This window comes from Mytilus californianus, unplaced genomic scaffold (genome assembly GCF_021869535.1).
Source record: "Mytilus californianus isolate M0D057914Y unplaced genomic scaffold, xbMytCali1.0.p SCAF_8, whole genome shotgun sequence".
In the NCBI taxonomy this organism is placed as follows: Eukaryota; Metazoa; Mollusca; class Bivalvia; order Mytilida; family Mytilidae; genus Mytilus; species Mytilus californianus.
The window spans coordinates 11,212,610-11,224,463 of record NW_026262734.1 but is presented as its reverse complement, the minus strand read 5'-3'; the positions used below and the strand labels follow the sequence as shown (position 1 = coordinate 11,224,463).

The window sequence follows — 11,854 nt, the reverse complement described above, 5'->3', positions numbered from 1 at the left end:
TGTATTTCTCTGTCCTAAGTGTTCTTGTGTTTAGGTGAGCTGTATTCCTAGCCATAAAACCAGGTTCAACCCACCATTTTTTCTTAAAATGTCCTGTACCAAGTCCGGAATATAGCAGTTGTTATCAGATAGTCCGTTTCTATGTTTGTTGGCGTTTGTTTTGTTGCAGTTCAGTGTTTCTGTTGTTCCGTTGTTTCCATCTTGTAGTTGATGTGTTTCTCTCGGTTTTGGTTTGAGACCCGGATTTGTTTTCGTTTACTCGATTCATGACTATTGAACAGGGGTATACTACTCTTGCCTTTATTTATAATAAAACCATTTTACGAAAAAGAAATATGACGGACATGAACAAACGACAGCCATTGCACTACAGGCTTCTGACTTCGGACAGGCATATACAAAATGTGGCGGGGTTAAACATGTTTTGAGCGCTCAACCCTCCCCTAACCGGAAACATTGGTGTTACAGCATAACATAAGAACAAACTAATAAACTAGAAAAATCAGTTAAAAACGGCTCAACTCATCAGAAAGATACAGAGCAGAAAAACATCTATTAAAAACACAGATCGGACGAGGCAGGATATTCATACATCCCTAACAACAAAAAGGCATACAGTACAGATCAGAGAGTGCTCGCTGTCACAGGGTGACTTTGTTTACTCACATATATGTTGTTATTTTGGTTGTTAATTCTATTTCGATTTGCAGAACGTCAGTATCTTATAAATGCTATATTCTGCAGACTTCGGTGTATAATACATGTCCACATTTTACATCTAATTAATTAAGTAGTGTCCACTATTTACTTGGGCATTTACTTGTAAACTTGTCGAACGGGTTGAGTAACAGTGATACCTGTATTTGATGAGCTGACTATTCACTCTCAGGTAACACCTTAACGAGTCAAGGTGTGGTCAGAAATGTTTGTATAAAGTTAGTTTACAATGTGGCGTGGACACACACACTGGATTTCTGAGGTAGGATTCAATTTATTCTTATTTATTTAATCATTATTCGTTCTAAAGTGTTCAGTTTTCTGCAACAACGCAAATATAGAATAATTATTTCAATTGTAATTGTAATTTTTGACATTGCTATTTTATAAATGTAATAAGTTAATTAATGTTCATTATAATGAAAGTTTAACACGGTTATATGTTTCCGGCTGTAGTAAATATTCGAGTATCGAAATTGTTTGGTATTTTAGGAACGTTTGCGTACGATAATGCAATGATGTATGTATCTCCATAAGTATGTAAAGTAATATGCAACGTATAAGCATAAATGTATATTCAGCGTTAAAAGCTGTATATTGTGTGTAGTAATTGTATAATGATAGTATACAATAAAGTCAATTATGTGACTTGTAAAGTAAGGCATTGTACGATATGCCGTAGTTTGTATTGTGTAAAGTAAGGCATTATACGATATGCCGTAATTATTTGTGTATAAGTAATGCATTATTCAATATGCTATAATCTTCTATAGATTGAACATAAGTAGTCGTACTAAGTATTTGTCATTATTTATGCGACATGTGTAATACATAAACATATGTATACTTCTTAAGTATAGTATTGTATCTTAACGTACAGTATGTATTTCAATAGGTCCCAGTTTGCGGGCTAGGTGTATGTAGTTTTGTATTGTAAAGTATGGAGATATAGTACAGATGGTGGTGAAACCTGTTGACAGTGCGGCGTTCCGTGTTTATCATCAACAGTTTGGCAACATAGAATATTTGGAGTCGAGTCTAGACAATAGGGCAGCCGTAATGTGTACACCGCTTATGTTGGGCCAGTTTTGTGTAGTTACCGAAAACCAAATACGTAAAATTCCGTAGTATCGTTTATCCAGATTTCATAGTTTAATATAAAGAAGAAGGAACAGTTCATTAAACATTTGACAGTATTATTTCATTTGATTTCATCTATTTATATTTGTAAATTTGTACCTAATTAAATTGTTATTTTGTTTAAAGTAGTAGTCATTTATTATCTGTAAGTACAAACTCCTAAGTCAGCTCTCGTCTATCCGTGACAATTGGTGTCAGAAGTGGGATTTGTTTAAAAGGCTTAGAGAGTTTTCATTAAATTTAAATTTTCAATCTTATGTATTTTTGATTGTATTTTTTTTTCACCATGTATTTTTCCATTTGTATTGTTTTATTATATGTTTGAATTATATAGTTTCAGGTGTTTGTGAGGAGAACTGAATATTTGGGACCTTGATTTCACAGTTGTGTCTATGTTGGTTCGTGCCTTGGAGGTTTGGTGTTGTTTCTGCTCTACATTGTAAACTGTGAGTATCGGTACTTACATATATTTAGTAATTGATTGTAGTACACTGAGGGTTGCAGTAGGTACATTGAGTGCTGGCGTTTTGTTTTTTGAAATTGGTGTTTGGTTTGTTGACTGTTCAAAATGGAACAGATTCAACAGATTAGAGATTTGGGTACTTCATTAGGGTATGAAGATGATGAGTTGAGAAGGTTTGTTAAAGATCAGCAGGATAGGGTCCGAGATGAAAGGGCTGCTTTAAGGCAAGAACAGAAAGACGAACGAGATAGAAAAGCAGCTATAGAAAAAGTTTTGATTGAGAAAGCTAAGGTTGAGAATGAATTGGAACTACAAAAGTTGACGCATAGTCAGAAAATGGAAGAGTTAAGTAAACAAGCTGAGTTACCACAATTAGTAAGTACAGGGGGGTCACATGATACAGTTCGTGGACCTAAAATTCCAGCTTTTGAAGAAGGTAAGGATGAGATAGATAGTTATCTTAGGAGATTTGAGCGTTATGCTACTGCTCAAAAGTGGAAACCTGATATTTGGGCCACTCATCTTAGTGCGTTATTGAAGGGCAAGGCTCTTGATGTATATGCACTTATGCCGGTTGATAAAGCTCTTGATTATCCAGCTTTGAAAGATGCTCTACTAAAAAGGTATGATATGACTGAAGAAGGATTTAAACGTAGATTTAGAAGTTGTAGACCAGAGCCAGGTGAGACTTTTATACAGTTTTCTGTTAGATTAGATAGCTATTTTAAGCGTTGGATTGATATGGCACATACAGATACTACTTATATAAGTTTGTATGACTTGATTATATGGGATCAGTTTCTACATAAATGTTCGAAGGACTTGTCTTTGTTTTTAAAAGAGAGAATACCAGATTCTTTAGAGAAAATGGTAGCTTTAGCTGATCAGTATCGTGAGGCAAGACAAACAAGTGCTTCCAATCTTATAGATAAAGGTAATCAGTCAAACACATCTTCAGTAAGAAACCAAAGTGGTTCGAAACTAGTTGATTATAGTACAAAGAAAGAACAGAGAAGTATAAAACCAACAGAACGTACTTCATTTGTACCTAATAGGGACAGAAAGTGCTTTAGGTGTGGTAAGAATGGACATATTGCAACGGATTGTAGAGTTAATCTACAAAAGACCAACAGTGGATCGTCAGACGATAGAAAGAATTTTAAAGGTAAAGTATGTAATACCTGTACTATACCTACAGATTCTATAGTAGATGCTATTCCTACTGGTTGTACAAGTACACTTCCGTTGTCTTGTCAGTCAACCGCAAATGTAAGTATGCCTGTAAGTTCAGGTTATGTTGATGGTAAACCAGTCACGGTTTTACGAGATACTGATTGCAGTGGTATTGTGGTTAAACGTGATATGGTTGGCAATGAGTCATTAACGGGTGGAAAACAGGTATGTATTTTGGCAGATGGAACCAGAGTTGAAGTGCCAATAGCTAGAATTGATATAGATACACCATATTTACAGGGAGAATTTGAAGGATGGTGTATGGCTAATCCTGTGTATGACTTGATAATTGGTAATGTAGAGGACGCTATAGAACCAGGAAAGCCTGATCCTTTGTGGCAACAAACGGGAGCTGTTGAGACAAGAGAACAGGTAAGAAACAAAAGTAAGCCGTTTGTGCAACTGAAGGTAAAAGATATCATCACAGATGAGGTAAATCCAAATGTAATCAAGAAAGCTCAACTAGAAGATACAACGTTGGATAAAATAAGAAGGTATGTATTAACGGGTGATACAGTTACACGGAAGAATGGACAAGTAAAGTGGATTTTAAAAAGAGGTATGATATACAGACAGTTTTCGTCGTCAAAACCTGATAGGATAAGTTGTACTCAGTTAGTAGTTCCGAAGTTTCATCGCGAGACAGTGACGAGAGTAGCACATGAGTCGATTATGTCAGGTCACATGGGTACACAGCGTACACTTGATAGAGTATTATCAGCTTTTTATTGGCCAGGTGTTTCGGCGGATGTTAAGCGATTTTGTCAGTCTTGTGACATATGCCAGCGTACAGTTCCTAAAGGAAAAATAGGTAAGGTACCTTTACAGTCTATGCCGTTGATAGATGAGCCGTTTAAACGCGTAGCAGTTGATCTCATTGGACCTCTTTTTCCTAGAACAGACAGAGGTAGTAGATATATACTGACTTTGGTAGATTATGCTACACGTTATCCTGAAGCAATAGCTTTGAAGGATATTGAGACAGAGAGTGTTGCTGAGGCATTAGTAGATATATTTTCTAGAGTAGGAGTTCCACAGGAAATGTTAACTGATATGGGAAGTCAGTTTACATCTAAGCTTATGGCTGAGGTAAGTAGACTCATATCGCTTAGACAGTTAACTACAACTGTTTATCATCCTATGTGTAATGGGTTAGTAGAGAGGTTCAATGGAAGTCTAAAACTGATGTTGAAGAGAATGTGTCATGAACGACCTAAAGATTGGGACAGGTATGTAAATGCATTACTGTTTGCATACAGGGAAGTTCCACAGGAGAGTCTGAAGTTTTCGCCATTTGAGCTCGTGTATGGTAAACAGGTGAGGGGACCTATGGCAATATTAAAGGAGCTATGGACTAAAGAGATAGACGATCCTGAGGTAAAGTCTACATATCAGTACGTGATAGATTTAAGAGAGAGATAAGAAGCTACCTGTGAGCTTGCTCGAAGTAATTTGGCGTCTGCATCAAAGAAGAATAAGGTATATTATGATAAATCGACCAAGCAAAGACATATGAAGGTAGGTGAAAAGGTTCTTGTGCTCTTACCTACGGATAAGAATAAACTGTTGATGCAGTGGAAAGGTCCTTTTACTATTACTGAGAAATTTGGTAAGGTAGACTACAGAATACAGATGAATGGGAAGATTAAAACGTTCCATGCAAACTTATTGAAAAGGTATGTGGAAAGGTGTGACGTAGATGATGATTTAACAGTGGTAAGTTCTGCAGTGATAGATACTGATAGTGACCAAGTGGATGTTTATGATGAGATTCATGAAATACCTTTTACTGATTCAGGTGAGAATGCTAGTCATATTGATGTTAATCCAGACTTGGATGAAAATCAGATATTACAGGTAAAGAAATTGCTGTTTTCATTTCCTGAAGTCTTTACTGATTCTCCAGGATGTACCGATCTTCTGGAGCATGACATTAAATTGTCCAGTGAAACGCCTATAAGGATGAAACCGTATCCTATTCCATATAGTATGTTAGACACAGTAAATGCTGAGGTTAGTAAAATGTTAGACCTTGGAGTTATAGAAGCATCTACGAGTCCTTATGCGTCACCGATCGTCATTGTTAAGAAGAAGGACAATACAAATCGATTTTGTATTGATTTTAGGTCGTTAATTAGCCAGACTTTGTTTGACGCTGAACCGATGGGGAATGCAGAAGAGATGTTTTCTAAGTTAGCAGGACATAAGTACTTTTCACGAATCGATTTATCAAAAGGATATTGGCAGTTACCGTTATCAGAGGATGCCAAACCGAAAACCGCTTTTCAAACACCTAAAGGTTTGTTTCAGTTTCGTAGAATGCCGTTTGGACTGGTTACTGCACCAGCTTCTTTTTGCAGATTAATGAGAATATTGTTAAAAGGTATGGAGAATATAGATAATTTCATAGATGATATAATCATCTTCACCTTGACATTTGAGCAACATTTAGAGGTACTGTATGAACTTTTGGTCAGACTTAAAGGGGCAAATCTTACAGCTAGACCTAGTAAGTGTTCCATAGGTTATGGTAGTCTAGAGTGTTTGGGTCATTTTGTCGGTGATGACAAACTTAAACCTCATCCAGACAAGGTTAAAGCGATAGAAGAAGCTCCACGACCAGTTACAAAGAAACAGGTAAGGTCTTTTCTTGGATTAGTTGGGTTTTACAGGAAGTTTATTCCAAACTTCTCCTGTATTGCACTTCCACTTATTGATCTGACGAAGAAAGGACAGCCTAGTACTGTTGTTTGGGAAAATGCACAGGAGAATGCATTTCAGTCTTTAAGGTGTGCTTTAGTTAGGTTTCCTATATTGAAATTACCAGATTTCACTCAGATTTTTGTTCTGATGACTGATGCATCAGATAGAGGGATTGGGGCAGTACTGATGCAGTATCAAGAGAACTCCAAGATACCTATTGCATATGCAAGTAGGAAACTTAAGAAGAGTGAAGTGGCTTATTCCACTATTGAAAAAGAGTGTTTAGCCATCGTTTGGGCTGTGCAGAAATTTCAGAGGTATTTATACGGTAGAGAATTTATACTTGAGACTGACCACCAGCCACTTACTTATCTTAATAAGAAGAAAGTAGAGAATGCTAGACTTATGAGGTGGGCATTAGCTCTACAGCCTTACAGATTTAGAATTGTAGCAGTTAAAGGTATAGATAATGTGGGTGCAGATTATCTCAGTAGAGTTTAGGATGTAAATATTACAGTGTTTTGTTTTATAATGAATAGTAAGTAGTGAAGATTTGATAGTGTTAGTTTTATTTTGTTGAACAGTCTAAATATCACAGGACTAGATTTGAAATGGTGACAAACCGTGATGTTGTGGGCAGGATATGTCGTGACATAACACTTTGAATAGGTTTAAGTTATGAGGCGACAAGACCTGATAATGATCCTTATTCATCTTTTAGGTGAGTATATGTCGATTTGTTGTAAGGGTCGGTTGGTATTTTATTTAGACCTGGTCAAGAGTCGAGTACTGTCCGGTAGTGTCGTTAGTATGATTAGTTTGTCTTTTGATTTGGACTAGTTTATTTGCATTGATGGGTTTTTGTATGTAAATCTATTTCTGTTTATATATATTTTTTATTATCAGTACTTCGTACTTCTTTTTGTGGGGAGGAACTGTCACAGGGTGACTTTGTTTACTCACATATATGTTGTTATTTTGGTTGTTAATTCTATTTCCATTTGCAGAACGTCAGTATCTTATAAATGCTATATTCTGCAGACTTCGGTGTATAATACATGTCCACATTTTACATCTAATTAATTAAGTAGTGTCCACTATTTACTTGGGCATTTACTTGTAAACTTGTCGAACGGGTTGAGTGACAGTGATACCTGTATTTGATGAGCTGATTATTCACTCTCAGGTAACACCTTAACGAGTCAAGGTGTGGTCAGAAATGTTTGTATAAAGTTAGTTTACAATGTGGCGTGGACACACACACTGGATTTCTGAGGTAGGATTCAATTTATTCTTATTTATTTAATCATTATTCGTTCTAAAGTGTTCAGTTTTCTGCAACAACGCAAATATAGAATAATTATTTCAATTGTAATTGTAATTTTTGACATTGCTATTTTATAAATGTAATAAGTTAATTAATGTTCATTATAATGAAAGTTTAACACGGTTATATGTTTCCGGCTGTAGTAAATATTCGAGTATCGAAATTGTTTGGTATTTTAGGAACGTTTGCGTACGATAATGCAATGATGTATGTATCTCCATAAGTATGTAAAGTAATATGCAACGTATAAGCATAAATGTATATTCAGCGTTAAAAGCTGTATATTGTGTGTAGTAATTGTATAATGATAGTATACAATAAAGTCAATTATGTGACTTGTAAAGTAAGGCATTGTACGATATGCCGTAGTTTGTATTGTGTAAAGTAAGGCATTATACGATATGCCGTAATTATTTGTGTATAAGTAATGCATTATTCAATATGCTATAATCTTCTATAGATTGAACATAAGTAGTCGTACTAAGTATTTGTCATTATTTATGCGACATGTGTAATGCATAAACATATGTATATTTCTTAAGTATAGTATTGTATCTTAACGTACAGTATGTATTTCAATAGGTCCCAGTTTGCGGGCTAGGTGTATGTAGTTTTGTATTGTAAAGTATGGAGATATAGTACAGATGGTGGTGAAACCTGTTGACAGTGCGGCGTTCCGTGTTTATCATCAATAGTTTGGCAACATAGAATATTTGGAGTCGAGTCTAGACAATAGGGCAGCCGTAATGTGTACACCGCTTATGTTGGGCCAGTTTTGTGTAGTTACCGAAAACCAAATACGTAAAATTCCGTAGTATCGTTTATCCAGATTTCATAGTTTAATATAAAGAAGAAGGAACAGTTCATTAAACATTTGACAGTATTATTTCATTTGATTTCATCTATTTATATTTGTAAATTTGTACCTAATTAAATTGTTATTTTGTTTAAAGTAGTAGTCATTTATTATCTGTAAGTACAAACTCCTAAGTCAGCTCTCGTCTATCCGTGACACTCGCAGTTACTGACAGCTAGCCAATAACAATTAATAAAACAAATCATGTGTCTAAGACTAAAAAATCAATATGTTCACATCCAACATCCAATGAATTAAGTGTAAAGACGTCATTAACAGTCAGAGAAAAAAATGACCTTGTGCAATGCCAAACTATAGGTATCGACAGATTTTAATACCATGAAAGTGCATATGTGTTTGTTTACTTAAAATGTATTTACAGTCTATGACAACTTCCCATCATGAAACGAAAATTATCGATAACTTACTTTCCTCTGAAACTTGGAACTTATTTATTGCGAAGAAATTCGCAGCAGAAATGAGATTTAACAAATATATTTAGATTGAAGAACTTTCATATAAATTTCTTGTATGCCTGGCAAGCCATGAACCCACATCTCCGCCTTTTCATGTGCTGCATGAAGACAATGTATGGGTATGTGTTGAAGTCTATACAGTGACCTTTAACTGATTAAGCCAAATTATTTGAACTCTGTTGGATAGTTGTCTCATTGGCAATCATACCACATCTCCTTATTTAGCTATTGGTTATTTGAAATAGATGACTGATAAACATTTGAAAAGATAAAACATGTATGCAATGATTGCCGCATTGTCAATTTGAGATTTCAAGTTATATATATGTCCAAAAACAATTTGGTTGTATAAGTGGTATCACTATAATTGTTATTATCCACTTTTTTGTGTAACCATGTCATTTATATTCCGTAATTTAACGTATTGATGTACATAAGTACTGATTCCAGATTAATATTTCGGGTTGTTACTCTTAAATATTTTTTGTATGATTTAGGGACAAAAAGGGGCCATATGAAACTGTGTATCATTATACAAAAAATGGAAGAAATAGGAGGAAGAAATTGTTTATAACCGTTTTAATTATCAAACTTAAATATTGGCAAATTTGTAGGTTAAAATAGTATAAGTCTCATTTTAGTTTTCTTTCATGGTGAAGGTGCTTACTATTTGTATCGTTCTGCAACCAGAAGGTAATATGTTTTTTCAATATTCAAACGATTATTATTTTTTTGTACTGAGCTTGAAAACCATAACACATAGAGTCCTATTTTATCCATTTGCATGTAGTCATATGAGATAGTTTTATTCTTATTCCATTAGCATATTAATCTTATTAACGAGTTCTGCATATTCCATAATTATTGAAAGTTTTTTTTATTAATTCGAATTTAAAGTATAATTAATACGAACTTGCATTCATATATATGAAACAAATTATTATATATATATATATATGCAACTTTTTCGGAAATCGTAATAATGAATTTTTTACGTGGAGTTAAAAAGAGTCTTTGACAAACACTACAAACTGCTCAGAGTCTAGTAAAGTCGAGCACAGATTTTACTCGACTTGTCTCAACAGTACTTAACTGTACTCGACTTTGGTCTCGACTTTACTTAATAAGTCTGATTCAGTAATTAATGATCTTGGTGTAGTCTGAAATGGTCTCGACCAAGGCTCGACCTGTCTCGACCAGTCTCAACCAGTCTTGACCTGTCTCGACCAGTCTCGACTCATTTTCGACCAGTCTCGACCTGTCTAGACTAGTCTTGACCTTCAAGTTTAGTCTCAACTGGTCTAAATCAGCCCATCTATCTAAATTAAATATTGATCTTACAAAATTCCAGGTTATTTGGTAGTTGGTTCATTGCTGGGAAATTAAGGAAGTAAATTAATAGGTAAAAAAAAGTAAGAATTTTCAGTTTTGACTAAATTCAGATAGTCGTCCTTAATTATTTCTATAACTTTTTCAAATCAGTTTGGATTTTCATAAAACTATACAGCTATCTCAATTATACATTGACCTTACTGAATCCCAGGTCGTTATGTAGTTTAGTGTATAGCTGTCAAATTTCTGAATTCAATTATTAGGTAAAAAAAAAAGCTAGAATTTTCAGTGGGACTGAATTCAGCTAGTCAACTTTAAATTTGTTTATTATTTTTTCAAATTAACTTGGATTTTCATATAACTATACAGCTATCTCAGTTGTATATTGATCTTACTGAATCCCAGGTCATTATGTAGTTTGGTGTATTGCTGTCAAATTTAAGGTTTAAATTAATAGATAAAAAAAAGTGATTTTTAAATTGGTTAAATTCAGATAGTCAACTTTAATTATTTTTATAACTTTTTCAAATCAACTTTGATTTTCATCAAACTCTACATCTATCTCAATTATACATTGATCTTACTGAATCCCAGGTCGTTATGTAGTTTGGTGTATTGCTGTCAAATTTAAGGATTTAATTAATAGGTAAAAAAAGCTAGAATTTATAGTCGGACTGCATTCAGATAGTTAACTTTAAATTTGTTTATTACTTTTTCAAATTATCTTGGATTTTCATAAAACTATACATCTATCTGAGTTGTATATTGGTCTTACTAACTCCGAGGTTGTTATGTTGTTTGGCACATTGCTGTCAAATTTAAGGATTTAATTAATCAAGGTAAAAAAGGCTAGAATTTTCAGATTGGACTAAATTCAGATAGTTATCTTTAATTTTTTTTATAACTGTTTCAAAGCAACTTGGGTTCTCATCAAAATCTACAGCTATCTCCATTATATAATTATCTTAAAAAATACCAGTTTATTTGTTAATTTGGTTTATTACTGTCAAATTTAAATATTTAAGTTATAAGTATCTGTCTGAATTTAGTCAAAACTGAAAATTTTAGCCTTTTTAACCTATTACCTAAGTCCTTAAATTTGCCAGCAATACACTAAAATACAAAACAACCTGTCATTCTGTAAGATGAATATATAATAAAGATAGCTGAAAAGTTTGATGAAAATCCATACTGATTTGAAAAAGTTATAAAAAAAATTTAAAGGTGACTATAAGAATTCAATGCGAACTAAATTAACAGTTAAGATAAATTTCTCTTTAACTGACATGGCAACAGCTACAATAAGATAAAGATATATATAAAAACAGATTTTTACATCCTTACATGATTCTCAGATTTATCAAATAGAGATAGTTAAATCAAATTATCTTATATGGTTTGGCATGTGTTTTTTTCTTTTCTTAACCTAATTTTTCTAAATTCTTAAACAAAAACCTAGGTTTCATGGTTATACAATAGTTATATAATTATCTTTTTAATGAGGTAACAACAGCCAACAAAATCACTGAAATTGTTTAATAAAATTGAGAATGGAAATGGGGAATATGTCAAAGAGACAGCAACCTGACCAAAGAGCAGACAACACA

The 11,854-nt window shown here is 33.8% G+C and overlaps 2 long non-coding RNA genes across 2 annotated transcripts; both read left to right on the top strand.

Moving 5' to 3' along the window:
• Window positions 1-827: 827 nt before the first annotated feature.
• On the top strand, window positions 828-1,982 carry LOC127712356 (uncharacterized). The gene is made up of 2 exons (XR_007987053.1): window positions 828-979; window positions 1,613-1,982. It is a non-coding gene; the product is annotated as an uncharacterized LOC127712356 (long non-coding RNA).
• Window positions 1,983-7,442: 5,460 nt separating this feature from the next.
• Window positions 7,443-8,535, top strand: LOC127712357 (uncharacterized). Its single transcript, XR_007987054.1, has 2 exons — window positions 7,443-7,532; window positions 8,166-8,535. It is a non-coding gene; the product is annotated as an uncharacterized LOC127712357 (long non-coding RNA).
• The last annotated feature ends 3,319 nt before the right edge of the window (window positions 8,536-11,854 follow it).